The following is a 5,751-nucleotide window of genomic DNA, read 5'->3' on the forward strand; positions in this document are numbered from 1 at the left end:
ACACTCATTACCTGTTTTAACAGCACCTGTTTGAACTCGTTACCTGTATAAAAGACACCTGTCCACACACTCAACCAAACAGACTCCAACCTCTCCACATTGGCCAAGACCAAAGAGCTGTGTAAGGACATTAGGGATAAAATTGTAGACCTGCACAAGGCTGGGATGGGCTACAGGACAATATGGAAGAAGTTCAAGAAGAAGTTCAAGATGACGGTCAATCTCCCTCGGTCTGGGCTCTATGCAAGATCTCTCGTGGGGCACAAATGATCATGAGGAAGGTGAGGGATCAGCCCAAAACTACACGGCAGGACCTGGTCAATGACCTGAAGAGAGCTGGGACCACAGTCTCAAAGAAAACCATTAGAAACCATTAGAGTACCTATGATAAAAATTACAGACTTCTACATGCTTTGTAAGTGGGAAAACCTGCAAAATCGGAAGTGTATCAAATACTTGTTCTCCCCACTGTACAGGTGCTGGTCACATAAATAGAATATCATCATGAATGTAAACATTCATTCCACACAGATGTTTATTTCTCTTAAAATTGATGATTATAACTGACAACTAATGAAAACCCTAAATTCAGTATCTCAGATAATGTGAATATTGTGAAAAGGTTCAATATTGAAGAAAGCAGGTGCCACACTCTAATCAGCTAATTAACTCAAAACACCTGCAAAGGCCTTTAAATGGTCTCTCAGTCTAGTTCTGTAGGCTACACAATCATTGGGAAGACTGCTGACTTGACAGCTGTCCGAAAGACGACCATTGACACCTTGCACAAGGAGGGCAAGACACAAAAGGTCATTGCTAAAGAGGCTGGCTGTTCACAGAGCTCTGTGTCCAAGCATATTAATAGAGAGGCGAAGGGAAGGAAAACATGTGGTAGAAAAAAGTGTACAAGCAATAGGGATAACCGCACCCTGGAGAGGATTGTGAATCAAAACCAATTAAAAAATGTGGTGGAGTTTCACAAAGAGTGGACTGCAGTTGGAGTCAGTGCTTCAAGAACCACCACGCACAGACGTATGCAAGACATGGGTTTCAGCTGTTGCATTCCTTGTGTCAAGCCACCCTTGAACAAGACACAGCATCAGAAGCGTCTCGCCTGGGCTAAAGACAAAAAGGACTGGACTGCTGCTGAGTGGTCCAAAGTTATGTTCTCTGATGAAAGTACATTTTGCCTTCCTTTGGAAATCAAGGTCCCAGAGTCTGGAGGAAGAGAGGAGAGGCACATAATACACGTTGCTTGAAGTCCAGTGTAAAGTTTCCACAGTCAGTGATGGTTTGGGGTGCCATGTCATCTGCTGGTGTTGGTCCACTGTGTTTTCTGAGGTCCTAGCTCAACGCAGCCATCTACCAGGAAGTTTTAGAGCACTTCATGCTTCCTGCTGCTGACCAACTTTATGGAGATGCAGATTTCATTTTCCAACAGGACTTGGCACCTGCACACAATGCCAAAACTACAAGTACCTGGTTTAAAGACCATGGTATCCCTTTTCTTAATTGGCCAGCAAACTCGCCTGACCTTAAGCCCTATATTAAATCTATGGGGTATTGTGAAGAGGAAGATGCAATACGCCAGACCCAACAATGCAGAAGAGCTGAAGGCCACTATCAGAGCAACTTGGGCTCTCATAACACCTGGGCAGTGCCACAGACTGATCGACTCTATGCCACGCCGCATTGCTGCAGTAATTCAGGCAAAAGGAGCCCCAACTAAGTATTGAGTGCTGTATATGCTCATACTTTTCATGTTCATACTTTTCAGTTGGCCAACATTTCTAAAAATATTTTTTTTGTATTGGTCTTAAGTAATATTAAAATTTTCTGAGATAATGAATTTGGGATTTTCATTAGTTGTCAGTTATAATCATCACAATTAAAACAAATAAACATTTGGAATATATCAGTCTGTGTGTAATGAATGAATATAATATACAAGTTTCACTTTTTTAATGGAATTACTGAAATAAATCAACTTTTTGATGATATTCTAATTATGTGACTAACACCTGTTTGTTCACCAGGCTATTAAAACATGACCTGGACTAGGGGCTAAAGGTCACCATAACATATCTGACAAGGTCTAGTGAGTTGCTACTCCCACATCAACTGTTCATACATTACAAGTCCAATTCCATTAAGTGTCCATTATGCAATTATGAAATACTGACAACGTTAAACATAGATCTCAATATCTTGATCCAAATCTTAAGTTCAGGTATGTCCAGTATGGTTAAAGTAACATTGATGTGTTCTAGCACATAGATAATTTACCATAGACAATTACACTAAATTGAAATAGACTTTCTAAAAACAGACAACCTATTATAGAAGGAATGCGTTGTATTTCTACGTAATTACATTTTTGCTGTTAGAAATGTGTGTGTTTGTAACAGTATGTACATACCAACAGTTGTCAACGTGACCACTTGTCAGTGTAAAATTTGATCCATAACCTGTACAGTACAATGATGAATATTGGAATAGTGATCCCATTATGTAAAACAGAGGAAGTCCAAACCTGCCAGTTTAATCCTGACTATAACCTAAATAATATTACATTCACACTTTAATCAAACGTCACTCCTCTACTATTATCATTTTGGGTGGGTGGGGGCTTCTGGTCAAAGAAGTCATTTTAAATTATGGGAAACAATCACTATTCAACAAGGCCTTAATTCTCAGTCAATCAATCAATCAACTGTATTTATAAAGCCCTTTTTACAACAGCAGTTGTCACAAAGTGCTTTACAGAGACACCCTGCCTTAAACCCCAAGGAGCAAACAACAGTAGTGTTGGATTTCAGTGGCTAGGAAAAACTCCCTAAGAAGGCTGAATTTTAGGAAGCAACCTAGAGATGACCCAGGCTCAGAGGGGTGACCAGTCCTCTTCTGGCTGTGCCGGGTGAGATATTAAGAGTCCGATTAGAATAATGAATACATTTCTCTGGGCTAAATCTAGAGTCCTGGACAGGGCCCAACAGGCAGGAAATCAATCCACCCACATTGCCTGGCATCAACCAAAGGGACACCCACCAACCGCAACCCCCCTGAAAGAGGGCCGAGTGTTGCCAGCAGAGTACAGCCCAATGGCACAAGTGCGCAACAGAGAGACAACAACAAACCAGTGACTCTTCCCCCGAAAGGCATTGGAGGGAGGGCATCCCAGTGGCAACGAGAGCCCACCTGGCAAGACAGCAAGGGAGGACAGTATCAAGCCTACTGGTCACCTTCACGCCCCCGGGCCAGGCTACACCTAATTATAAATTCTGAACTGTATATAGGGTAAATAACATTTTAATCAATAATTTGCATGGCACTAGCTACTGATGAATTCCTTAGTATAATATGTTTTACAATTTTGGTATTATGGTATGTTCAATGGTATCCAACAATACTACATCTGATACCACAACTGATTAGTTATCATCAGACAATAATGGTAGTACAATTAAACTTACCTAGACTCTAAGATGATTTTTGTGCTTTGTTCTACTCCAGGACTTCTGTTTTAAAACTGTTTGCAAAGATCTACTTAGTACCGTATGGGGCTGGATTGGGTTTGGCTTGATCAGTTATAGGTGTGTGTATGTGTTGGGTTGGGTGTATGTGTGTGTATATGTCTATATACAGAATATATTCAGTAGGAACTGAAACTTTCCCCCCCACATGGCCACAAAGATCACATTTCTCTTCTCACTCTGGCTGAATGTCACTGCTTCAGAAAGACAGGATGGGGAAGTCTCAGTTGAAGGGGCCCTGTGGTATAGCTGGGTATGATATAATCCACGTATGGACGTGTGGACAAGAAGATCAACATGATTGGGTTCATGGTCTGATGTGTCCATATGAGAACCAGGTTTGTGGTTCTCTGCCTGATGATGGCCGTCTGATACCTTCAAGGGTGCTTGACACTTGTTAGCTGTATGTTTTTGTGTTGGACCAGGGTCAGAGTCTACTTGCAAAGTCACAACTGAGTCCTAGATCTACCGGTGCAGTCTTACAATCTTCTATGCCAAACAAAGAAGTAAGAACTGACAAGACAGCACAATAATACCTGGGACTCAGGCTAGCTCTGACTGAAGTATTTGTACATGATTTGTTTATTATATGTATATGATATGTATATGGCTTGTTTATTATATGTATATGATTTGTACATGACTTGTTTATTATATGTATATGATTTGTACATGACTTGTTTATTATATGTATATGATTTGTACATGACTTGTTTATTATATGTATATGATATGTATATGACTTGTTTATTATATGCATATGATTTGTACATGACTTGTTTATTATATGTATATGATATGTTGGCATAATGCTCTGACCAAAAACATATTCTGACAAGCAACATTAGTAATACATTTCAAAAGAGTGAGATGAAAAGGGACCATATCACAAAGTAAAGAATACTTCACTGTTCATTCCTGCTGCCTTTGATGTTGTGGACTATGCAAAAGATGAAGGAAAGACACTGTCTGATGTTTTGCGAATTTCACCATCTGGATTTTTTTGTGCATGGAATTTTAGGTCAGTCTAAACATAATTGATTGCAGACAAGTTATGAAAATTAACTTCACTTTTTGAAAACATCTGAAAAAATCCAGGAAATCCTTTTCACTTATCTGTTTTAGTGAAAGACTGCCCTCTTCAGGCTGCTGGCCAGAATGCACTGTGTCAAGGTGGTAAACTCCTCTCGGTGGTAGGTTTGCTTTTAATTGTCACTCATCACAGTGTTTTGGGTATTAGGTTTTAGGCAGTAGTTCAAAATTATTTCAAATAATTGCATCAAATATTTTTTTTGCATTTATTTACTTTTATATTTCGAAGTTGTGAAAAGCTTGAAATAGCAGGTCAATTGCATGTTCCTCAACGTCGAACGCCAAACACTTCATTCATTCAAGGACGGAACCACAATCCATAGATGAGTCTGTGCCATGTTTCAAATCAAATTGAGCAGACTATGGTACCAAATAAGGTTATGTTATAGAAGTTAATGTAAAGGGACTTAGTCAGACACATGGCAGATCTACCAGCTGTTTTTCTGAGCTTCCTGTAAAAAGAGAGGAATTGAGAGAGTTATATTTCCAGATCTGCAAACCAACATCTAATCGCTCATTCAGTAAGCAGCCGCCCAGGAGTCAAACTCCCAACTGACTGGACAATTTACTAGTAATATTAAATGAGAACCACTAGATGGCAACCTAAGGAGCCTAATTTTCCTTCTATGACTGTAACTGTTTGGACACAGCCAAAATGCAATTCATTCCTGTAGTCAAGCATGCTGTCTCATGCGTTTGTATAAAAAAGATTCAGATTTCAGTGTGGTGTCTTGTGTCCATGTCTTTGACTACAGGGCCATCTGGTTTTACAAAGGTGGTGGAAGTGTTTATGCTACTTTGCTCAGATGTATTAGCTGCTCCATCTACTGGAGGTTCAAGGTTTACAACCAAATTACGAGCCATGACCTGAAATGTATGTAGTTCATCTAATTGAAATTGATTAATTAAATATGATTCATTTTTTTTTTTTTACATGGAAAGGAGCTTAGAGATTTATATCAGATGTAAAAAAAACAATGGGATGAAATTCATTCAGCACTACAGACATGGTAATCAAGAGCTATTGTTGTGGGACATTATAACATGCATTTCCTCTATTGTTAACATTTTTGTTCATGGTCTACTGACTCTTATTGTACAAATATCTTTTTAAACCAGACCATGA

This window comes from Esox lucius, chromosome 25, assembly GCF_011004845.1.
Source record: "Esox lucius isolate fEsoLuc1 chromosome 25, fEsoLuc1.pri, whole genome shotgun sequence".
In the NCBI taxonomy this organism is placed as follows: Eukaryota; Metazoa; Chordata; class Actinopteri; order Esociformes; family Esocidae; genus Esox; species Esox lucius.